This window comes from Lutra lutra, chromosome 4 (genome assembly GCF_902655055.1).
Source record: "Lutra lutra chromosome 4, mLutLut1.2, whole genome shotgun sequence".
In the NCBI taxonomy this organism is placed as follows: domain Eukaryota; kingdom Metazoa; phylum Chordata; class Mammalia; order Carnivora; family Mustelidae; genus Lutra; species Lutra lutra.
Window position 1 is genome coordinate 121,835,660 of NC_062281.1, and position 26,065 is coordinate 121,861,724.

The window sequence follows — 26,065 nt, forward strand, 5'->3', positions numbered from 1 at the left end:
AATTCCTAGGGAAGGGAATGGAAGTCCATGCCACATATTCTTGGACTGTTCTAAGTTCTTCACTATAACTAAACATCAAGACACGATGACTGGAGACTGGCTTACATGCACAAGATTGGCCCCTGGGTGCTAGAAGATAAGCTACAGATTTTGTGCTGCCCGAAACTAGGAGTAGTTCTTTGAAAGGTTGAAAAATTAAAGCAACTAAATGTCTTTCAAGTGGATTTCAATCAAATCCAAAGTTATATACAATCTATTTAAGAATCTACTAAAGGATACATTTACTAACACACAAGATCTCAAAAAAATTGTGTGAAAAAAGAAATATTAAAAACATACTATATGACTTCATTTAGTATACTAAAATGACTTCATTTTTGTAACAAAATCACTAAAGGATAATCAGGACATTCTATAGACATATTGAAAAAGATGCTCAATGGTATGAGGCATCAAAATCACAATGTCTTAACAACACACATCTGCCAAAGGAAGGATAAGCCAACAATACCAGGATGATGAGGATGTAGAGAACATGGAATGAGCTGTGTTGCTAGTGCGAATAGAAATTAGTATGACTATGAAAATAGTAGTATCTGCTAATGTTGAATGGCTTAACAGCAATATTTTTCTATGTATAGACACAAGAAGAATGTGCATGTAAATGAAAAGATATATAAAATAAAAAATTCTTAATAGTCAAAAACTAGGACAATGCTCAAATGTCCATCAACACTTGTGTCAATAAATGTAGCAATTCATAGAATAGAATACTAAAAATGGCAATGAGAATAAATGATTGACAGCTACACACAAAAATATAGACTTATCTCACAAGCGTAATATTGAAAAAGTATACTACTAAAAATTGCATAGTTTATGATTCAACTTGAATATAGTACTACAGCAGGATAGTTGTTATCCTTGGCTGGGAGAGATGTGAGGTGACAGAGCAGACTGGCAGGCTGAGCAAGACTTTGGGAGTCCTGTCATGATGCGATTATTTGTATTTGGGGGCTGGCAATGTGGACGTGCTTAGTTTGAAAAATTCTTATGTGTACACATGTTTATAAGGTGTGCACTTTTCCTTATATATATTTATACTCAAGAAGATTATTTAAAACATATCTGGGGATCAATCTGACAAACAGATATAAGAACTATACATCGAAAAGTAGAATATTACTGAGAGATTTCACTTTTTTTTTTTAAAGGTTTTATTTATTTGACAGAGGGAAAGAGCACAGGCAGGGAGAGAGAGAGAGGGGGAGGGTGAGGCAGACTGCCCGTTGAGCAGGGAGCCAGATCCCAGGGCCCTGTGACTATGACTTGAGCCAAAGACAGACACTCAAGTGACTGAGCCACCCAGGCACACCTACTAAGAGATTTTAAAAGGCCTAATCAATGGTGGAACATAGAAGGAGCATGGAAGACTCATTATTTCTCGATCCCCAAATTTATCTATAGAATCAATGTTACTCCAAACTCCCAAAGATCTATTTGTAAAAAGGCAAGGCTTATTCTAACATCTATATGGAAATGCAAAAAAGCCGATTACAGGCAAGGCCACTTTGAAGACAAAATGAGAGAAGTTCTCTATCTATATTGAAACTTATAAAGTTACAATACCTAAGGTAGCATGACACAAAGGAATAATTACACAGGAATATGCAGGGAAAAATATGCAGCATAAAGGAAGGATAGAAGCAACAAGCTAGAGAGCTCAGAGACTGACATGGGGACAGAGTGGTGATTCATGTCAACTACTGGGAATACTATAGTCTTTCCAGTGAATAGGTGTTAGGTAAATGTTATATCCATTAAAAAACGTTAAACTTGCTCCACAAATAAGTGAAACCATATGATAATTGACTCTTTCGGCTTGACTTATTGCACTCAGCATAATCTCTTCCAGTCCCGTCCATGTTTGCTATAAAACTTGGGTTATCTCCTTTCTTTTTTTTTTTTTTTTTTTTTTTACAGCTTATAAACATATATTTTTATCCCCAGGGGTACAGGTCTGCGAATCGCCAGGTTTACACACTCACAACACTCCACCATAGCACATACCCTCCCCAATATCCATAACCCCCACCCCCTCTCCCAACCCCCTCCCCCCATCAACCCTCAGTTGTTTTGTGAGATAAGAGTCACTTATGGTTTGTCTCCCTCCCAATCCCATCTTGTTTCATTTACTCTTCTCTACCCCCTCAACCCCCCCTGTTGCATCTCCTCTCCTCATATCAGGGAGATCATATGATAGTTGTCTTTCTCCGATTGACTTATTTCGCTAAGCATGATACCCTCTAGTTCCATCCATGTCGTCGCAGATGGAAAGGTTTCCATTTCTTTTGATGGCTGCATAGTATTCCATGTGGATATATACACATCTTCTTTATCCATTCGTCTGTGATGGACATCTAGGTTCTTTCCATAGTTTGGCTATTGTAGACATTGCTGCTATAAACATTCGGGTGCATGTGCCCCTTCGGATCACTAGTTTGTATCTTTAGGGTAAATACCCAGCAGTGCAATTGCAGGGTCATAGGGTAGTTCGATTTCAACATTTTGAGGAACCTCCATGCTGTTTCCAGAGTGGTTGCACCAGCTTGCATTCCCACCAACAGTGTAGGAGGGTTCCCCTTTCTCCGCATCCTGGCCAGCATCTGTCATTTCCTGACTTGTGAATTTTAGCCATTCTGACTGGTGTGAGGTGATATCTCATGGTGGTTTGATCTGTATTTCCCTGATGCCGAGTGATATGGAGCACTTTTTCATGTGTCTGTTGGCCATCTGGATGTCTTCTTGCAGAAATGTCTGTTCATGTCCTCTGCCCATTTCTTGATTGGATTATTTGTTCTTTGGGTGTTGAGTTGCTAAGTTCTTTAGATTTTGGACACTAGCCCCTTTATCTGATATGTCATTTGCAAATATCTTCTCCATTCTGTCAGTTGTCTTTTGGTTTTGTAACTGTCCTTTGCTGTGCAAAGCTTGTGATCTTGATAAACATCCCAAAAGTTCATTTTGCCCTTGCTTCCCTTGCCTTTGGCGATGTTCCTAGGAAGATGTTGCGGCGGCCTGAGGTCGAAGAGGTTGCTGCCTGTGTTCTCCTCGAGGATTTGATGGATTCCTTTCTCACATTGAGATCCTTCACTCCATTTTGAGTCTATTTTCTGTAGCATGGAGGACAAGGGGAGATGGAGAGGAGAAGGGAGTTGAAGGAAATTGGAAGGGGAGGTGACCATGAGAGACTATGGACTCTGAAAATACGATCTGAGAATTTTGACGGGTGGTGGTGTGGGAGGTTGGGGGCACCAGGTGGTGGTATTGTAGAGGCACGGATTGCATGGAGCACTGGGTGTGGTGCAAAAATAATGAATACTGTTATGCTGAAAAAATAAAAAATTAAAAAAATAAAATAAAATAAAATAAATCTTTTGGGTCAAATTATAAAAAAAAAACAAACAAAAAAAAAAGTTAAACTTTTCACTACATCTGTATCTTGGGGGTAAATACCCAGTAGTGCAATTGCAGGGTCATAGGGAAGTTCTATTTTTAATTTCTTGAGGAATCTCCACACTGTTCTCCAAAGAGGCTGCACCACCTTGCATTCCCACCAACAGTGTAAGAGGGTTCCCCTTTCTCCACATCCCCTCCAACACATGTTGTTTCCTGTCTTGCTAATTTTGGCCATTCTAAGTGGTGTAAGGTGGTATCTCAATGTGGTTTTAATTTGAATCTCCCTGATGGCTAGTGATGATGAACATTTTTTCATGGAGCACTGGGGTGTGGTACAAAAACAATGAATATGTTATGTTGAAAATAAATTTAAAAAATGATTAAAAAAAAGTTAAACTTGATTCCTATATCCCACTATTCACAAAAGTCATTTTTACATGGTTTGTAGATCTAAATGTGAATGACAATACAATAAAGTTTAGAAAATATTACAGAGGTTATTCTGTAATAATAATCTTTATTACAGTCCTCCTGGTTTGGAAATAGGACACAAAAACACTACCTATAAATTAAAAAACTCAGGGGTAACTGAGGGCTCAGTCCAGTCGCCCCATGGACTCTTGGTTTCAGCTCAGGTCATGATTTCAGGGTCTTGACATCAAGCCCCATATGGGGTCCCCACTCAGTGGGGAGTCCTGCTTCCCCTTCTCCCTCTTTCTCTGCCCTTCCTCCCACTTGCATACTCTTGCTTTCTTCCTAAAATAAATAAAATTTAAAAAATAAATAATTGAAATGAATAATTAAAAATTTTAACTACTTAAAATTAAGATCTCCTGTTCATCCAAAGACACCATGAAAGAAAGAAAAGGCAAACCAAAGACTTCTAGTATAAACATGTATGTTTATGTACATGTGTATGTGTATATATATATATATATATATATATGCATTATTATATATGTATATATGTACACAAATACAAACACACACAAACTCAACCTCAGAATATATAAGCCATCACAGGCACCCAGCAGTAGGTAAGCATCTGAAATTTTGATAAGTCCATGATCTCCGGGCATGAGATTGAGCCCAGCTTGAGTCAGCTTGAGATTCTCTTTCCCCCTCCCACTGCCCCTCCCCCAGCTCTCACTCTCTTGCTCTCTCACTCTCTCTCTAAAATAAATAAAATCTTTAAGAAAATAAAGCAGTCATCAAGTCAAAGGAAAAAAAAAAGACACACAACCCATTAGAAAAATACATAAGACAAAGGCAATCCCAATAAATAGTAGATGTGAATCAACCTCCTATTTATCACTATTAAAGAAAAGTAAATTAAACCTGATTTAAAACTACAAACTCACCAAAATGACTAAAATTTTAAAGTCTGGCATTTCTACATGAGGGTGAGTCTATGGAGCACTGGAAATTTATACAATGCTGGTGAGAGTATAAATTGGGACATTTATATTGAAAAATGATTGGATATTATCTATCATAAAATGAACAAATGAACACCAAAGGATCAACTAATTTCAGTCTTAAATATATGCCCAACTGAGATGCTTATGTATGTACTGAGTGCCATAAATGACACCCCAAGTTCTCCTCAGCAGTAGAATGAGAACATAATTGCAGTACCTTCATCAAATGGAATACTAAACTGCAAAACATATGAATAAATTATTACTGAAACCAACAACTTGAACAAATTATAAATCATAATGTTGAAGAAGCCAACATAAAACAAATCATCCTGTATAATTCAATTTATGTGAAGATACAAACAGGCAATAGTAACATATGATGCTAGAAGTCAGATTAAAGTTTCTGTATTAGTTATCTATTACTACACACAAATTTCCCCAAGCAACTCTTATCACTTCAGAGTTTCTAGAAACCAGGAATCTAGGCATGGTTTAGCCTGGTTCTCTGCTTCAAGGTCTCTCACAAGTTACAATCAGGGTGCTTCCTGGGACCCTAGTCATTTCAAGGCTCAACGGAAGAAGGACCACCTTTCCAAGCTCAGTCACATGGTTTTTGGTAAAATTCATTTCATCATGGGCTGTTGGACTGAAGGCTGCAGTTCCACACTGGCTGCTACCTGAAGACTAATCTCAACCCTTACCATTTGGGCCTGTCCACTGTAGCAACTTGCTTCATCAAAGTGAGCAAGAAAAGAAGACAAAAGAGAGAGTGCTAGAGATATGGAAATCAGTCCTTGGTAATCATGAAGTGCCACTCCATCACTTTTGCCATCTTCTGTTTGTTAGGATAGAGTTAAAGATACTTAATTTAAGCCCACACTCAGGAGAGGCTTACATAAAGGTCTAAATACTGGAAAGCATAGATCATTGTCAAAAGCTGCCTACAGTTTCTTGTGGGAGAACAGAAGGAGTTGAAATTTGGGAGTTGCTAGGCAAGGCTATTTGGGAATTTTGGTAATATTCTATTGCTTGACTTTGGTTATGGTAGAAGAACATAGCTACTTTTTGAAAATTATATACAGGAAGAATATAATTCAGTTACTTTTCTTTATATACATATGATTTATAAATTAATTCTTTTAAAAAAGAAAATCATTGGGCCTAGAATAGAATTTAGGAAGACAAGAGTGAATATACTTGGCAAGTTTAAAGTCTAGTATCAAAACATGAAAACAATACTTTTGAAAATATGAGATGAACTGGGGCTCCTGATGAGAGACTAGCCATGCAAGGAGCTGCTGAATTTGTGGGATAAGAGACTCTGTAAAAATCAATGGAGCCCTTATGGTCACATTATTGATTAGAGAGCATGCTGTTGGTATACGAGTATCAATAGAAAGTCCCTATAGTTTATTGATCAAGGAGTACATGGGATAATCAATGTTTTAAAGGATTATTCTGCCAGTGAAGCGGCAGCAAAGCAAGGCACTATGAAACAGATCATCCAGTTTTCAAATTCTGGGTCTACCACTTACTCACTATAACTTCTGAGGATGGCACTCAGACCTTTCTGAACTTCAAATCACCAATTCACAAAGTGGGTATAATATGCCCTAACTTGCAAAGTCTGGTAATACCAGTGAGGTCGGGTATGGAAGGAACACACTATAGAACTTAGCACACAGTAGACACTCAATACATAAGAAGCATTATTGTCAATTTTATTTTTATGATGGGAGATAATCATGGAGATTGATAATACCCTGCATTTCATTACTGACATCATCAGAGAATTCAAGAAGAGATGAGGAAGTCCTCTGCTGTGTTACCAACTAGCCCACAATTTGGTGCCACAGAAAATACAGAAGGCCCACCAGACCTCAGCTGTGTACCTGTGCTTTGGATAATCCTGAGGCATAACATGGACTTGTGATTTTATTTTTCCTGGGAGGTTGTGTCTGGTTGTCCATGCTACCATGATATCTAAATCCATGATTAGGACCCTCCTATGTCTGGTGTAAAAGAAGACTGAGCATCTGTTGTGAACCGAAAGCCTAAAAGATTCTCTACAAGATTTTCCAGGTGGGGCACCTGGGTTGCTCAGTGTGTTAAAGCCTCTGCCTTCAGCTCAGGTCACGATCACAGGGTCCTGGGATTGAGCTCCGCATCAGGCACTCTGCTCAGCGGGGAGTCTGCTTCCCCCTCTCTCTCTCCGCCTGCCTCTCTGCCTACTTGTGATTTCTGTCAGATAAATAAATAAATCTTTAAAAAATTAAAAAAAAAGATTTCCAGGCTGTGGTGGTTGTGGTTATGGCAGAAGTGTGTCATACTAGATAATCCTGTTTGATGAACTGCTTGGAAAGATCCTTGGTGAGTAAAGTCCTGAGGGAAGAGACTCCACAGTTCATATTACCACAAACCTTTTAATTCCAGTTCTCACCAGCAAAATTGCAATCTTAATTTTTTTGTCCCTAGAAAGAATGACTATACACACCTCCTTTCTTTTCTTTTTACTCCTCTTCAAGGCAAAAGTATCTCTACTTCCTCTTTTCACTTCTTTTCTTCTTCCACCTCTTATTTTAGTTGACTGCTCTCTGGCTTTCAACCCTGATACTCCACTAAACTGCTCTTGTTATAGCTGCCAATGACTTCCATTTTGTCTGAATAAATGGATGTTTCCTACTATTCATCTTGGTCCCCGGCATGGAATCAATCTCATAGATGACTTACCCCTGCTCCTCACCTCTGCTTCCTTCCTTACTTGGCCTCTGTGGCAGTCATATTCTTTCAGGGTTTCTTCCCATCATCTCTTCAGTCACTTTATGAGTGTTCCAACTTTCTTCCAGCATCTGAATGTGAACCCTTCTGGGACCTGGCTCTGGGATCTTTATTCTCTGCTAGTTATAATCCTTTTTGACGTGATCTCATATAACCACAGACTTATGCTACCTTTATTATGATACCTCCCCATTGATATTTCTGCCTTAATACTCTTCTTGAAAGTCAAACTCATAAATCAAATAACACTGAGTTTTTCTTTTGAAAGTTATCATGTTCACAATAAAAGAAATGATCAACCCCAGCCTTACACCTGCAATGCTCCTGCTTCTTCATCCACCTGCTCCTTCTCTTCAAGCCTCTGTACAAATGTAGTTCTCAAACAGTCTTCCCTCACCATCTTGTCTCATCCTGCCCCTCCTCTTTTATCTCATCTTTTTTGTTTGTTTCATTCCTGAACATAATATGAAATTTTGTTCAACTATATCTTTACTTATTTACTGTCTTCTCATAGTAGACATAAATCTGTAGAGTAAGAATGCTTATCCGGCTTTTTCATCTGCTAGATATCCAGCAGTAGAACAAATATGAAACATAGTAGGCATTCAACAAATAATTCTTAATTTCACTAACAGAAAAAAAAATTACCGTAATACTTATATCTTGGCCCACAAGATATAGTTATCACTATGTTTGGTGGTTTTAGCTAACCATGAAAAATCTGATTAAGGCACTGTGTCTTGGTGCTGCTGACTGACTGCAGGTTGGCATATCTAAATATCACCAAGCCCATGAGTAAGATTCTGGATAAAGAGCAGGTGCCCTCCAGTCCTATAAAATATTAAGAAAAAACAGAAACAACTTATTGGGTCTCATGGGCAAAAACTGTGAACACAGAAGCAGTAGCACCAGCTACCAATGCTCTTCCTCTGCTGATCCAAAGGCAGGGTTCTCAGACTGGGTTACTTCAATATGGGTGAGACTGACAAAAAATGTAAAGTTGATGTTCCTCTCGGAACAGTTCCTGTTAGACCCTGCTGCTGAGATCACTTGAATTAGTTGCGATTCAAGCATCTTCAGAAGAAAGAAGTCAGATGCAAGAGCCACAGCCTTCTTATGAGATTCAAAAAACTGTAATTTAAAAAGATCTCTTCAGGGGTGCCTGGGTGGCTCAGTGGGTTAAAGCCTCTGCCTTTGGCTCGGGTCATGATCCCAGAATCCTGGGATCAAGCCCCACATCGGGCTATCTGCTCAGCAGGGAGCCTGCCTCCTCCTCTCTCTCTGTCTGCCTCTCTGCCTACTTGTGGTCTCTGTCTGTCAAATAAAAAAAAAAAAAATCTCTTCGCTTCTCCCCATATTCCCATCCAGCAAGAGTCCAGGCTAGAATAAGCATCCTGGAGGAAAAGACATCTAAACTATCGCCTCAGAATCGATGAGAACTACCAGTTACAGTGCATGAGGGTGTTGGGTTTGGAAGTAGGAATCTGAAGCATAAGGTCTCAGTGAAATAATCTATTTAAATAATCTACAGAAACTTCAGTTACAACAGAACATTCACAAAAATTTTAGTCCAAATCTCCAGATTTTTGAGGATTAACACTTGACTGACTTCTATAAAAGCCTGAAATGGACTCATGAGAAACACTGTAAATAAGACCATTTTTTGGTTTTTGCTTTTATAGTTTTAGGTGAGATGATTCATTTTTCCCTATTTTACATTAAATAAACTGAAATCAGCAAGAGTATATTTTGGCTTCCTTTACTTCTAAAAGAGTTTAAAAAATTTTTAATAATAATCTAGTCTACCCAATATTGGACCAAAGATTTTGGACCAATCTGGGCCATGAAAAAAATGTCCAGATTACAATTAATGCTATAACTTCTCAAGGTTCACTACTTATCTTCCTTATCAAATGCTCCTCCTATATATGGTAAGAAAAAGTGCTAATCAGGGGTGCCTGGGTGGCTCAGTGGGTTAAGCCTCTGCCTTCAGCTCAGGTCATAATCTCAGGGTCCTGGGATCGAGTCCCGCATCGCTTCCTCCTCTCTCTCTCTCTCTCTCTGCTTGCCTCTCTGCCTACTTGTGATCTCTCTCTGTCAAATAAATAAATAAAATCTTAAAAAAAAAAGAAAGAAAAAGTGCGAATCAGATTGGAAGTTATTAACTACAACATCACAATGAAATAAATGACCTAACTTTAAACATATATTACATAGCATATTTTAGTAATACCTGGAGAGTCATACATTTCAGAGAAAGAATAATTTTTATACTTTAAAAGGCCAATAATAGAACATTGGCATCTTCCAATAATATGATTAAATACTTCATTTTACCTTTTCATGATACTACCTTCATTCTTTTTTTTTTTAAGATTTTATTTATTTATTTTACAGACAGAGATCACAAGTAGGCAGAGAGGCAGGCAGAGAGAGAAAGGGGGAAGCAGGCTCCCTGCTGAGCAGAGAGCCCGATGTGGGCTCGATCCCAGGACCCTGGGACCATGACCTGAGCCGAAGGCAGAGGCTTTAACCCACCGAACCACCCAGGCGCCCCTACCTTCATTCTTATAGCCTATCTAATAAAGGTTAACTCAGGTCTGGGGTACCTTCACATTCCAAAGAAAGGTCTAGCCTTTTACTGGCTCCTGGAAGAAAATATATAAGCCCCTGGAATATCTTGCCTAATTAAAATATTTTGCCTAACTTCTCCAGAGAAGACATACAAATGGCTAACAGACACATGAAAAAATGTTCGACATCATTAGCCATCAGGGAGATTCAAATCAAAACCACATTGAGATACCATCTTACACCAGTTAGAATGGCAAAGATTAACAAGACAATAAGCAAGTGTTGGAGAGGATGTGGAGAAAGGGGAACCCTCTTACACTGTTGGTGGGAATGCAAGTTGGTGCAGCCACTTTGGAAAACAGTGTGGAGATTCCTTAAATTAAAAATAGAGCTACCTTATGACCCTGCAATTGCACTACTGGGTATTTACCCCAAAGATACAGAGGTAGTGAAAAGAAGGGCCATCCGTACTCCAGTGTTCATAGCAGCAATGGCTACAGTCGCCAAACTGTGGAAAGAGCCAAGATGCCCTTCAACACACTAATGGACAAATAAGACATGGATATGATATGAAGATATGATAAGATATGGATAAAGAAGATAAAGAAGATAATACAATGGAGTAGTATGCCTCCATCAGAAAGGATGAATACCCAACTTTTATATCAACATGGGCTGGACTGAAGGAGATTATGCTGAGTGGAATAAGTCAAGCAGACAGTCAATTATCATATGGTTTCACTTACTTGTCGAGCATAAGGAATAATATGGAGGACACCAGAAGAAGGAAAGGAAAAATGAATTGGGGGAAGTCAGAGGGGGAGACAAGCATGAGAGACTGTGGACTCAGAAACAAACTGAGGGTTTTGGAGGGGAGGGTGGTGGGAGATGGGTAAGCCTGGAGGTGGGTATTAAGGAGTGCACATTTGCACGGAGCACTGAGTATGGTACATAAATAATGAATCTTGGAACACTGAAAAAATAAAAATTAAATTAGTAAATCAAAAAAATATAAAGAAATAAAATGTTTGTCTATGTTTTGGACTATCACATAAATTGCAGATTGTTTATGCTGACAGTGTGATTTATGGTGAGGGTCTTAGTCTACACTGAATCAATTGACTTCTAAGCGGCATCAGGGCAAAAAGGGGGGGCCTCAGTCTGAGTAACTGAGAACAGCTACATGAGGTCTACATGTCTACCCATGGTTGTCCCTCACAATAATAGAATTGCTAAACACCAAGGCTTGGGTGAGCTTTCCTGGTGGGGAATCGTCAGAAGATTCACACTGTGGATATTCTTGGCATCTAGATCCCAATGTATGAAAATATTAGACACACTCATAAAAGAATACTCAGGTGGTAGAGAAACAGACACACATGCTTAGCTGTGGAAGTCAGTAAATACAAAACCCATACCGTGATAATTGGGGATTTTCAGAAGTGAATTCCTTTTCTCTTTGAGAAGCCCAAGAAGAACTGCTTGATGAAGGATTTAAAAGGAAATCTGAGGAGTAAATAAAGAGATAAATCAACTGAAAGAAAAGAGACTGAGACAACTAAAAGCAATGAAAGCCGAGGGTTTCACAGTTCCTGATGCAGCTGGTAATGTGTTCACTATGGGATGACAAGGCTATATGGTATAGGGAAGAAAATTCTGAGCTGGTAAATCAAAGAGGCTCTTAGAACTTCTGTTAAGGAGATTACAAAATGATGCTTCTTTCTGGTTTGGTAGCATAATGCTGTGGCTCACTTTTGAAATATATGGTATGCTTCCTTATTAATAAGTTTTAAAAATAAAAATATTTTCCAAAGAATATCAGAACCTGTAATCCAGGAAACATTTGCAAGTTTTTTGAATAATTCACTTAAATAAATGGGAAAAAAGTCAGAAGATGTAATGGAAGACAGACCAAGTTTGTATATCATTGAAAACAAATAAAATACTATAGAATAAAATCAAGACACATATAATGTTATATGAAGAATTGTGCAAATATTGAGAGAGAAAAAAATTATAAAAGAGGGTTAGAAATTAAAGTTTCAATCTTTTGAGTTAATGTATACATTTAATAGGATTCAAATGAATATGGCAAAAGGATTTTGGGAAGTAGAAAAAACTTACCTTAAGGTATATATGTAAAAAGTAAAAGTAAGCATGCAATTCTGGGGGAAAAATGTTTGTAAATGATGGGGAAAGCGGACTCACTGTAACATATGTTAAAATATCCCAACAATTTTTACACTGGTACTGACCTTTGAATATTTAAACATCAATAAGACAGTCTTGAAAGCTTAAAATAGACTCATATTAATACTGAAAATCAACATATGGTGAATTTGGTGTTTTGCATTAATGAAATGATATGGATTTTCCGTAAATGGTATTTGGACTATAGGGTAGCCATATGCAAAAAAGTTTGAGTTCCCTTATGCCTTTTACAAAATAAATTTCAGATGAATCAAGTTGAAACATGAAAAATTCAACTAAATCCTAGGTAATATATTTGAGTTTTAAAAAATAATACTGTAGTGGCACCTGGGTGGCTCAGTCAGTTAAGCATCTGGCTCTTGATTTTGGCTCAGGTCATGATCTCAGCATCGTGAGATCCAGTCCCATGTTGGGCTCCAATCTGGGCTTGGAGCTTGCTTAAGATTCTCTTTTCCCTTCCCTCTGACCCTCCCCTCAACTCACGTGCTCTCCCTCGCAAAATAAATAAATAAAAATTAGTAAGTAAATATATTAAAAAAACAAAAAATAGTACTGTAATAAAGAGGCCCTTTCTATTTTTCATATTTTTTTTTGAGATTTACTTATTTATTTACAGAGAGAGAGCTTGAGTCACCAGTGGGGGCAGGGGGTAGAGAGGGAGGAGAGAGAATCCTCAAACCAACTCCATACTGAGCACTGAGCCTGGCAAGGGGCTTGATTCCAAGACTCTGAGACCATGACCTGAGACAAAACCAAAAGTCAGCCTCTTGACTGACATCCAGGCACCCAAAAGAGGCCCTTTTAGATGTTACATGAAAGAAAGACATAAAATAAAAAATTAATAAATTTACCTACATAAAAATAGTGAAATTATTTATTAAAAATATATAAGCAAAACAAAAAGACAAATGACAAGGTGGAAGAAACTGCAATTTATACCAGATAAGGAGATCATTTCTTCAAGCTATAAGGATACCCTCATAAAACAGTAAGAAAAAGAACAATTGCATGAAAAACTGGGCTAAAATAGTAGAAGAAAATAGGGGCGCCTGGGTGGCTCAGTGGGTTAAAGCCTCTGCCTTCGGCTCGGGTCATGATCCCAGGGTCCTGGGATCGAGCCCCACATCGGGCTCTCTGCTCAGCAGGGAGCCTGCTTCCTCCTCTCTCTCTCTCTGCCTGCCTCTCTGCCTGCTTGTGATCTCTGTCAGATAAATAAATAAAATCAAAAAAAATAAAAAAAAAATTAAAAAAATAAAATAAAATAGTAGAAGAAAATAAAGCTGTAGGGGTGATAAGGAGATGTGCAAATTAGAACTATAAGTTATCTGACTTCTAAAAGCAGCAAGGTGGAGGGGATGGGGTAACTGGGTGATGGATATTAAGGAGGGCACGGGATGTAATGAGCACTGGGTGTTATATGCAACTGATGAATCACTGACTTTTAATTCTGAAACTAAGAATATACTATACATTAATTAACTGAATTTAAATTAAAAAAAACATAAAATAAATAAAAGCAACAAGAGATGACATGTTTGTTGGGACATCAGGTCAGCAAGGGTTTGGGGAAACCGACCATCTCTCATAGTTGCTAGTGACAGTGCAAACTGCCACAATTATATATCAAAACTTTAAGTGCACAAAAACCTCTGACCTGGCAAGTTCATTTTAAGACTATCTTACAGATAACTTTGCCAGAGCGGAAAATGACAAACGTACTAGGATACGTGTTGCAGCATTGCGGTAATGGCAAAAGACTGAAACAACTCTAAAGTCCATCCCTCAGACACTGGTAATGTAAACCATGGGACAGTTGTATAACAGACACTCTACAGTCTTTAAAATAAAAAGGGAAACACCATTTTAACTATCATGAGATAATCTCCAAGATGTATCATAAAGTTAAAAAAATGATGCAGAAACTGCTCAAATTAAATTATCACATGGATAACACAATAATTTCTTCCAGTTCCTACCTATTGTTATGAAGTTTTGTCTCCTTATTTGCTCACCAGGATAAAGTATCTTTTCTTTTGTCTCTGCAACTATATCAAATGTTCAGGTTCTATCTAAACCATGGAGGCCACTACTATCTCTCACTCCAGGCAGCTTCTCCTGTCTGACCTAACTTAATACAAACAGCTTCAATGAGCCCAGTTGAGCCCTAATGTGTGGCAGTATGGGATATAGTCAGTGCTTATTAAATACTTCTCTAATAAATATATGACCAATACATGATCATCAGAATTACTCAGATAATACTACTTGAAAGAAAAGACATAATTTTTCAAAATGGAAACTTTTATTATATATGTGTATTTCTATGATAAAAATAATTCACATTCATTGAAGATAAATTTATAAAGCACACAAGACTATAAAAATAACAAAAATAAACTTTAATCTCTTTGGCAACCTAGACTTACAAGTATTTTTTTTTCTTTTTTTTCCAATTTATTTTATTTTATTTCTTTTCAGTGTTTTTTTTTAAATAGACTGCAACTGTATGTACCACAGATTAAATTATTCTAAAATGAACTTTTCCAAGTTCATTTGCATGCAACAAATAACTCGTTTATCTGGAAAGGGATCTGGAGGATGGGCAAGAAATTCCAGTTTGCCAAGTTTACAAAAACATTCAGTTGCTCCGGGAACTCTTTTTGGTTTCCTGACATGAAGACTTTTATTGGCCCCCAGAAAAAGCAGCCAATTTCTCAGCATTTGTCTGATTTCAAAGAAGCCTTGCCCTACTTTCACTTTCAATCCCCTTATATTAATAGAAAATAAAATGTTAGATTCTGTCCTGAAGACAACACCAGAATTTTGCATCCGTGAAGAAGGTAAGGGTAAACTTTAGACCTTATCATTTACAAAATATGAAGCAGGCCAACAGAAAGTTAGGGAGGGTCAGAAGAGAACAGGGAGAGTTGGTGAGTTCTCTGTTTCTCTGAGTTCCATAGAGTCCCCAGTTCTACTGACATGCTGGTCACTTTCTCAGCCTATATTCCTGATAGCTTGGATAAGAATCTGAATTTTAGGTCAGGCATTAAATCGTTCATATTTACCACAAATGTGTGGATTACATGTGTTACCAGTGCCATAGAAGAGGCAAAAGTGCTTTTCTTTTTCTTTTCTTCCACCTTCCCTCACTCCCTCTATCCCCTTCTCCCTCCCTCTCTTTTTCTTTTCTCTTTTGTTTTTGAGGCAGAGCATTTACAACGAAATGTCCTAAGTAGCCTTTTTATTAGTGTAAGAACTTTAGCAGTAACTTTTAAGCCTTCAAATTAAAGCATAATGTAGAGACAGAAAAGTGCTCAGCTCCAAAGTATATAGTAGGTGAAACACAAAATAAATCCATCCCTGTATTTACTATTTAGGTTAAAAATAGGGAGTACTCCCAATACCCCAAAAACTTTCTTGTGATCCTTCCACTCAAGAACTCCTCCAACCAGCTCAAAGATACCCGCTCTCTTTACTTTTCACATCAGAGACTAAGTTTGTTCATTTGTGAATTTTATGTAAGTGGAATCAAACAATGTGTTTTGCTGTGTTGTTGGGTTTAACTGCAGTTTGATTATTTTCATTACTGTAAGACATTCTGTTGTACCAAGAGGCCAGTGTTTAGCTATTTTCTGTGGACAGACATTTGGGTTACATTCAGTCTGGAGTTACTACACATATTGCTGCTATGATCATTCTATATATGTTCTTTATGCACGTGTACTCATGTATCTGCTGGACATACACTTAGAAGTGAAATGGCCAGGTCATAGGAACTTTTTGTCAGCTTAAGTAAGCTTAAGTTCCAGTTCTCTGAGCGCATTGTAAGTCACCCTGAATTTTACAATGGTTTCTGAAAAAGAAACAGATTTTCAAGAAGAGAGTTCCAAGTCTGCAATAATTTGTATATATTTAATGATTCTACCTTTTCATGGTGGCAGATAAATTAAACAAATATACTTTATATTGGCTTGGAAGTAAGGTACCTATGACAACGAGCAAAATGTGTGGAATAAACTGTGCTGTAAATAGAAGTTTCTGATTCAACAGGCTCTGTATACCACTTCAAGAAGCTAGAGGAGTAAGATGGGGGGAAAGAAGGGAGGGGAAGAAGACAAGACAAAGGGAAGAAGAGAGATGGATTTTAAAACGAAAGAAAGAAAAGAAAGGATGCTGATCATGCAAAACTTTGGTGAAAAATACCAGATTCACACATTCAGCAAAAACTGGGCACCAATGTAAAGATAACAGCTCTCCTTGGTTATAAGGACTTGATGTCCTTCTTCAGGTTTGGTCACTGTTCCTACAGTTTGGAAAGGATATTTCCTGGGGAGCTGGGCCACACACTGACCTAACTCTGGTGTTCCAGTTGGGGCTGGAGCACTCCAAGTTACAGGGAGGAAGCCCACCTACACCCAGAACCCACAGTCCTGAGACCTTGGACCCTTCAGAGAGTGCTCAGGATAAGCCTATATCAGAGAATTCTGTGCACTTCTTCATGTGAGCCTTCTTCTTAGTTCATGCTACCTCTACTAGGTGACGTTCATCAACACAGATGCTGATTTTGAAGCCCTTGGGGGGATAATGAGTGACAAGTAGTGCCAATGTAAATTAGCAAGTTTGCCGCTTCCTAAGAAGAGTGAGGCACAAACAAGTCAGCTGCAAGAGAAAGGGAGCAGGGGACAACAGTAGAAAAGACTGTTGCCCTGAACGACTCCTCAGTCCCATTTTTATTAGATATAGACAGTAATCAACAAAGCAGCCGAAGAAGGTTACACATTAATCATATGCCTTATAGATAAACAAGAAGGAGGGCAAAATTAACTTTAATAAAATAACTTTAAGTTAATAGTCGAGCAAGCACATTCAAAGGGCTCATCTAATTAGCCACAAGTGCTCTCGCTGGGGGAAAGGGGAGATAATGGAAAAATGAAGCAGGGGGTGTTCCCCCCTGAGCGAGCTGGGCATCCCCAGCTGCTCGGTTTCAAGGATGTATATCGTCCTCTCCCCTAGAGGCCTGTTGCCAGTATATGTTTTTTCTTAAGGCTGTATCTAAACATGCTTGGTAACTAGTATAATTTCTCATGGGCCATATTTTAAGTAACACATTGTTCTGAGGGACAGTTACGTAAGTTCAACCAGCAGAGTCTGACTGATGTGATACCAAAGTCACATATTTTAAAAAAGGTTTTTTAAAATTTTATTTCCAGGGTAGTTAACGTACAGTGTTGCTTTAGCTTCAGGTGTATAATATAGTGATCCAGCAATCCCGTCTATTATTCAGTGCTCATCAAGATAAGTGGATTCCCGGGGCGCCTGGGTGGCTCAGTGGGTTAAAGCCTCTGCCTTCGGCTCAGGTCAGGATCCGGGGTCCTGGGATCGAGCCCCGAGCCCCGCATCTCTGCTCGGCAGGGAGCCTGCTTCCTCCTCTCTCTCTGCCAGCCTCTCTGCCTACTTGTGATCTTTGTCTGTCAAATAAATAAATAAAAATCTTTAAAAAAAAAAAAGATAAGTGGATTCCCAATCCTCTTCACCCATCTCACCCATACCTCCACCCCCGCCCCTCTGGTAATTATCGGTTTGTTCTCTATAGTTACAAATCTGTTTCTTAGTTTGTCTCTTTCTTAACTTTGCTCGTTTGTCTTGTTTCTTAAATTCTACATATAAGTAAGATTATATGGTATTTGTCTTTCTCACTGGCTTATTTCACTCAGTATTATACTCTAGCTACATCCTTGTCGTTGCAAATGGCAAGATTTCATTCTTTTTCATGGATGAGTAAAATTCCATTATAGATAGATAGAACGATTGATTGATCTTACATCTTCTTAATCCATTCATCTATCAATGGACATTTGGCTGCTTCCATAGTTGGCTACTGTAAATAATGTTACTATAATCATAGGAGTGCATGTACCCCACTGAATTTTTGTTCTCATATATTTTGGGTAATCCAGTAGGGTGATACTGGATCAGAGGGTAGTTCTATTTTTAGTTTTATGAGGAATATCCAAACTGTCTTTCACAGTGGCTGGCCCAGTTTGCATTCCCACCAACATTGCAAGTGGTTTCCTTTTTCTCCTTGCCAACACTTGTTGTTTCTTGTATTTTAAATTTTAGCCATTCTGACAGGTGTGAGGCGATATGTCATTGTAGTTTTGGTTTATATGTCCCTGATGATGAGTGATGTTGAGCATCTTCTCATGTTTGTGTTGGCCATCTGTGTGTCATCTTTGGAGAAATGACTGCTCATGCCTTCTGCCCCCCCCCTTTTTTTGAAAGAGAGAGACAAAGAGAGAGAGAATGAGCAAGGTTGTGCACAAGTGGGGAGCGGCAGAGGGAGAGAAGCTAAAATCTTTAGCAGGTTCTGTGTTCAGTGCAGACCTGATGTGGGGCTCAATCTCACAATCCTGAGATCATGACCTGAGCTGAAACCAAGAGTCAGACATTTAACAGACTGAGTCACTTAGGTGCCCCTCTTCTGCCCATTTTCTAGCTGAATTATTTGGTTTTTTGGTATTGAGTTGTATCAGTTCTTTATACATTTTGGATGCTAACCTTTTATCAGCTATGTCATTTGCAAATATATTCTCCCATTCAATAGTTTGTCTCTTAGTTTTGTTGGTTGTTTCCTTAGCTGTGCATCAGACTTTTATTTCGGTGTAGTATCAAATTTATTTTGGCTTTTGTTTCCTTTGCCTCAGGAGACATATCTAGAAAAATGTTACAGCCGATGTCGGAGAGACTCCTCCCTATGCGCTTTCTAGGACTTTCATGTTTTCAGGTCTCCAATTCAGATCCTTAATTCATTTTGAAACTCAATTGATAAATTCAAATTGAGTTTATTTTTGTATATCGTAAAAGAAAGTGATCCAGTTTGATTCCTTTCACGTAGCTGTCCAGATTTCCCAAAACCGTTTGTGGAAGAGATAGTCTTTTTTCCATTGTATTTTCTTGACTCCTTTGTTGAAGATTCATTAACCAAAAAACATGGGTTTATTTCTGGATTTTCTATTCTGTTCCATTGATCTATGTGTCTTTTTCTGTGCCAGCACCATATTGTTTTGATTACTGAACCTTTATAGTATATCTTGAAATCTGGGATTGTGATACCTCTTCTTTTTATTTTTTTTAAAGATTTTATTTATTTATTTGACAGAGAGAGATATCACAAGTATGCAGAGAGGCAGAGAGAGAGGGGAGGAAGTAGGCTCCCCGTGGAGCAGAGAACCTGATGCGGGGCTCGATCCCAGGACCCTGAAGATCATGACCTGAGTCAAAGCCAGAGGCTTTAACCTACTGAGCCACCCAGGTGCCCCATACCTCTTCTTTTTAAAGATAGCTTTGAGGGCACCTGGGGGCTCAGTTGGTTAATGTCTGCCTTCAGCTCAGGTCATGATCCCACAGTCCTGGGATCGAACCCACACTGGGCTCCCTGCTCATTAGGAGGCCTGCTTCTCCCTTGCCCTCTGCCTACCACTTTCCCTGCCTGTGCTCTCTCTTTCTCAATCTCTCTCTCTCTCTCTCTCTCTCCCCCCCTTAAATAATAAAATAAATAAAATCTTTAAAAACAATAAAGATAGCTTTGGCTTTTTGAGGTCTTTTGTAGTTTTATATAAGTTTTAGGATTGATTGTTTGTTGCTAGGTCTGTGAAAAATCCTTTTGGTATTCTGATAGGGATTGCACTAAATGTGTAGGTTGCTTTGGGTAACATAGACATTTTAATGATGCTTGTTATTCCAATCCATAAGCATGGAATGCTTTTCCATTTCTTTGTGTCCTCTTCAATTTCTTTCATAAGGTATTGTTGGATTCAGTTTGCTAGTATTAGGTTGAGGATTTTTGCCTCTATGTTCATTAAAGTTACTAGCCTGTAGTTGCTTTTTTTTTTTTTTTTTTTTGTAGTGTCTTTATCTCATTTTGGTATCAGGGTAATGCTGACAACATAGAATAAATTTGGAAATTTCCCTTCCTTTTCTATTTTTCTAGAATAGTTAGAGAAGAATGGATATTAACTCTTTAAATGTTTGACAGAATCCACCTGTGAAGTCTTCTGATCCTGAACTTCTGTTTGTTGGGAGTTTTTTTAAATTATTGATTCAATTTCATTGCTGGTAATTGGTCTACTCAAATTTCCCATTTCTTGCTGATTTATTTGTGGGATAATATATGTTTCTAGACATTTATCCATTTCTTCTAGGCTGTCCAATTTGTTGGCATATAGTTTTTCATAATATTCTCTTATAATCCTTTGTATTTCTGTGGTGTTATTTATTATTTCTGCTCTTTTATTTCTGATTTTATTTGAGTTCTCTCTTGGTTTTTGATGAGTTCGGCCAAAGTTTCATCATTTTTGTTGATCTTTTCAAAGAACCAGCTCAAGCTTCATTGATCTGTTCAATTGTACTTTAAGTTTCTATTTTGTTTATTTCTGCTCTAATCTTTATTATTTCCTTCCTTCTACTGGTTTGGGGTTTTGTTTGTTCTTTTTCTAGTTCCTTTAGGTATAAGGCTAAGTTTTTAAAAGTTTTTTTCATTCTCAAGGTAGGCCTGTGTTGCTATAAATTTCTCTCTTAAACCACTTTTGGGGGTGCCTGGGAGGCTCAGTAGGTTAAGTGTCTACCTTTGGCTCAAGTCCTGCAGTGGGTTTCCTGCTCTGCCGGGAGTCTGCCTCCCCCCCCTTTCCCTCTGCCCCCTCCTTTCTGTTTCTGTGAGCTCTCTCTCAAATAAATAAATAAAATCTTAAAAAAGAAAAGGACCACCTTTGCTGCATCTCAAAGATTTTGGACTGTTGTGCTTTCATTTTCATTATTTTTATAAATTTCCTTTTGGTTTCATGCTTGACCCACTCATTATTTAGTAGTTGTTATTTAATCTCTATGTATTTGTGTTCTTTCTAGACTTTTTTCCTGTGGTTGATTTCTAGTTTTATAGTGTTGTGGTCAGAAAAGATGCATGGTCTGCCTTTGAAATTTTTGAATTTGTTGAGACTTGTTTTGTGGATTAAGAAGTGATCTCTTCTGGAGAATGTTCTGTGTGCACTTGAAAAGACTACCTATTTTGCTGTTTTAAGATGGAATGCTCTGAATATACCTGTTAAGTCCATTTAATGCAATATGTCATTCAAAGCTACTGTTTCCTTGTAGATTTTCTGTCTGAATGATGTCTCCATTGTTGCAAGTGGGGAGTTAAAGTCCCCTACTATTATTGCATTACTATCGATTACTTCCTTTATGTTTGTTATTAACCACTTTATGTACTTGGGTGCTGTGTTAGTTGCATAAATTCTTGTAATTGTTATATCTTCTTATTGGATTGTCCTCCTTATGATTCTGTAGTGTCCTTCTTTGTCTCTTATTACACTCTTCATTTTAAAGTCCTTTTTGTCTGATAAAAGTATTGCTCTCCTAGCTTTCTTTTCACATTCATTTGCATGATAAATGTTCCTCCATGGATCCCTTAACTTTTATCTGGGAAACTCTTTATTTCTCCTTCTATTCTGAATGATACCCTATAAGGTAGAGTTGGTTGTAGATTTTTCCCTTCCAGCACTTTAAATGTATCATGCCTCCGTCTTCTGACCTTCAAAGTTTATACTGAAAAATCTGCTGACAGCTTATTAGGATCCCTTGTATGTAACTGTTTTCTCTTGTCACTTTTAAAATTCTTTCTTTATCACTACTTTGTGCCATTATAATTACTCTGTGTCTTGGTGTGGACCTCCATGGATTGATTTTGTTGAGGGAATCTCTGTGCCTTCTTGGATCTGGATTTCTGTTTCCTTCCCCAGATTTGGGAAATTTCCAGCTATTATTTCTTGAAATAAAGAGTCTGTTCCTTTTTCTGTCTCTTCTGCTTTTAGGATCCCTATAATGCCAATGTTATTACTTTTGATGGAGTCACTGAGTTCCCTAGGTTTATTCTCATTTTGCATAGTTTTTCTTTTTTACTCTTACCTACTCAGCTTAATTATTTTCCATTACTCTTCTTCCAGGTTGCTGATTTGTTCTTCTGCTTCTTCTAGTCTGCTATTTATTCCATCTATTTTAAATTTCACTTATTGTGTTATCTTTGATTGCTTTTTTAAAAGATCTTTTAAAGGTCTCACTGATGTCCTCTACTCTTAAGTTCAGTGAGTATCTTTATGATCATTACTTTAAATTCTTTATCAGGAATATTACTTATTTCTGTTTCACTTAGGTCTCTTGCTATGATTTTATCTTATTCTTTAATTTGGGACACATTCATCCATCTCTTCATTTTATCTAACTCTGTTTCTGTGTGTTAGGAAAGTCAGCTGCATCTCCTGCTCTCAGGGGTATCTCCTATGTGTGTTGTGTGTGCCCTAATGTTGTGCCTAAGCCACTTTTTCCTTAAATCTGGCCATCTCCAGTGGCTCTCTTTGACTGTTTTGGGCAGTGGTGGGTCCTTGTGGTGTTAGCAGACCCAGTCTGAGGCTCCCTTGAGCTTGAATTGAGTCAGACCAGGCATTTGCCAGAGATACAGTTGCACCAAACTGAAGGGAGTGTTCCTTTTGTTGTCCCCTGAGAAGCTTCCCTTCTCAGTGGGACTTGCAGTCAGATGGTGGGTGGGACTTGCAGTCAGATCAACTGTCTGCCCCAAGCCCACTGCTGGGGTCACAGTCTGAGATGTATGTGATTACTTTTCCCTCTCCCGTGGATAGGAGTCATGTTGGAGTGGTGCTGGCCCTTGTTGGTGTTGCTTACACATGACCAGACTTGTGGCCCCAGTTTGGATGGGCTCTGGCTAAGAGTAAATTGGAGGGGGCACATCCATAATGTGTGCAGGGGCAGGTTGCACAATTTCAGCAATGTTTGCATGCTGGTCCTCTGTGAGCTGTATCACTGCCACCAGGACCAAGCTGGTGGGTGGGAGGGCATGAATCTGAAATGTGCACAGGTAGGGAGATGAGTGTTAGCAAGACCACCTTGGTCCATGGGGTGGGGACGACAGTGCTGGGAATGAGGCAGGCCTGGCTGGAGAGGTAGGGTGCTGTTGTTAGCCAGGCAGGTAGAGAATGTTGGTGCCATGCTGGTTTGTGCAGGTGGCCATGCATTTATGCTGCAGAGCAGGAGAAGGAAATGGCCCTTCTCAGAGAAGTCTCCCCCAGATTTCTGTCCCTCTGGGTCATGTTCTAATACTAGTAAACAGATCTCCTTCCTGTGTGTCCCAGGTATTTTTCCAACTGCTGCTTCTATGCCATATCTCTCTGGGCTATGTGCTCTGTTGTCTCTTTCAGGGTGGGCACTCAGTTTCCTCTCACCCTCTTGACTTTCCCAGAGCTGAGTCCACTGATTTTTAAAATTCTGCTGGTTGTAAGAACTCACAGAATTTGGACACTCTAGTTTTCAAAGTCAACTGTTATGGGGATTTGTCTTCCCCGTGCCAGCTACCCAGTGTGATAGTCTATTTCTCTCCCTTCTCTGTGCCAGTGACAGTCCTCCATGTCCATTTACTTTCCCCCACCACATTTGTGTCGTTCTACCCTCTTCAATGTGTCCTGTTTTCCACATTTCATTGTGGAGTTTGTTCTGCCAGTCTCCAGATTGTTTTCTGGGTTATTTACACTGATATGAGTGTTACTTAGCTGTAACCTTGGGAGGAAGTAAGCTTAGGGTCCTCCTACTCCACCATCTTCCCAGCAATCTATTAAAATTAATCTAAAATGAACTGCTCATTCACAGTTGGTGAAACAGAAAGCCTTAAAGATTCTTTACAAGATTTCTCAACTTGGCGGTGGTTGTGGCTAGCACTGGGCTGCATCATACAGGCAAATCCTACTTGATGTACTAATGCCTTGCAAGAGAAAACCGTGGTGAGTGAAGTTCTATGATAGAAGCTGTTTGCTTAATTCCAAGTGAATCTCTGTTTCTTAACACTCCTCCAGAGTGAAGGGAGATTCCAAATTTCTTATGAAACACATCTAATTCGAATTCTCACCAGCAAAATTGCAACCCAAACTTTTGCTGTTCCAAATTTCTACTCCAGCTGTTCTGCTTCCTGTAAAAGAAAATTCCCTCATACTGGTGTTCTCAAAGCCATCTTTTCTGACCTGTCATGCATGGAGCTCTTGCAATTATGTCTCCCATATCATATTTTGTTTGCTCTACTCAAGTATTCTTATTAACTAATCAATGTGCTTCAATAACTATTATCTTAAAAATTCTCCCTGGACTCTACATCTCATTATGACTATCACCCCATATTGTGTTTTACTCCTCTTCATGCAAAAATATATAGTCTCAATTTCCTTTTCTCACCTCTGTCTTCAATGAATTCTTCTCTGGTTTTAACCCAACACTTCACTGAATGCTCTTTACCAATGACCTCCATTTTCTCTGAGTCAGTTGGTGTCTCTTTGCATCTATCTTACTCCCCTTCTTCTCCCTGCTCCCCTGAAATTCTTTCCTTCCTTGCCTTCCAAATCACCACACTACTCTGGCTTTCTTCCTATCCCTGTGTTTAGCTCCATTCAGTCTTCCTACCAGACTCTGATTTTCATCTGGTCATCTGAATTGTAGGTCTCTCCAGGATATGGATTCTTTTCTCTCCTCCATTTATCCCCTCTCAAAATGATCTCATCCAATCTCTGGACTTTCAATGTTACTTTTATTCTGATACCTCTCAAATTGATATTTCTTGCCTTGATATCTCTTCTGAAATTCACATGCATAGATCAAATAACAACCTGATTTCTTTACTTCTTTGCAAGCTGTTCATTTCAAGTTATCATGTTCACAATATAAGTCTTGATCACTCCTACCCAAATGAAATCAAGTAAAACAAAGCAAAATTAAAGCATATTTCTTGCTTTCTCATTTGTCTTCTCAATAGTGTGCCACCAGCCTGAGGGTTTAAGCCCCAAACCCTACATCCCTCGCTTAGTTTATTTCCCACACCCAATACATCAGTCCTCTTGTTACTCTTGTTTAATATAGCTCAAAGCTGTCTCTTTCTCTCGTTTTTATTTTACCATCCTAGGCTGGATCACCCTCCTCTTTTGCCTGAAATACTTGTTTTTGTCCCCCAGTGTCCTTCTTGGTTTCACTTTGACCCTCTCTAATAAATTCTCTTCAAAACAACCAGAGTGATCATTAATTCAGTTGCTTTTAATACCCTCCTTAAGCTTGCATTATAACATAAGATCCATACTCCTCAAAGGCACACCATGACCCAGTCTTTCTTATTTCTCCAAGCTCACCTATTATATTATCTCTGCCATGGTCACACCATAGCCACCCTTGCCTCCTTTTTAGCTTGCAAACTGCAATTCCTTTCCTATCTCCAGGTTTTTGTATGAATGGTTCCCTCTGCCTACAATGCTTGCTGCTCCCTCACCTGGTGGCTCCTTTTTTTTTTTTTTTTTTTTTTTCAAGGCTCTACATAAATGTTAGTTCTCAAAGAGGTCTTCCTTGTCCATCCTGTCTCAGGGTGCCCCTCCATGTAAACTTAACACAATATGAACATATTTACTTCTAACTTTATTTATTCTTTTTCTTCTTCTTCTATTAACATTAAAACCTATAGAGGAAGAAATCCTACCTTTGCTGATTCTTTGCTGCCAATTTCCAGCAACAAGGACAGTGTGTAGAATATA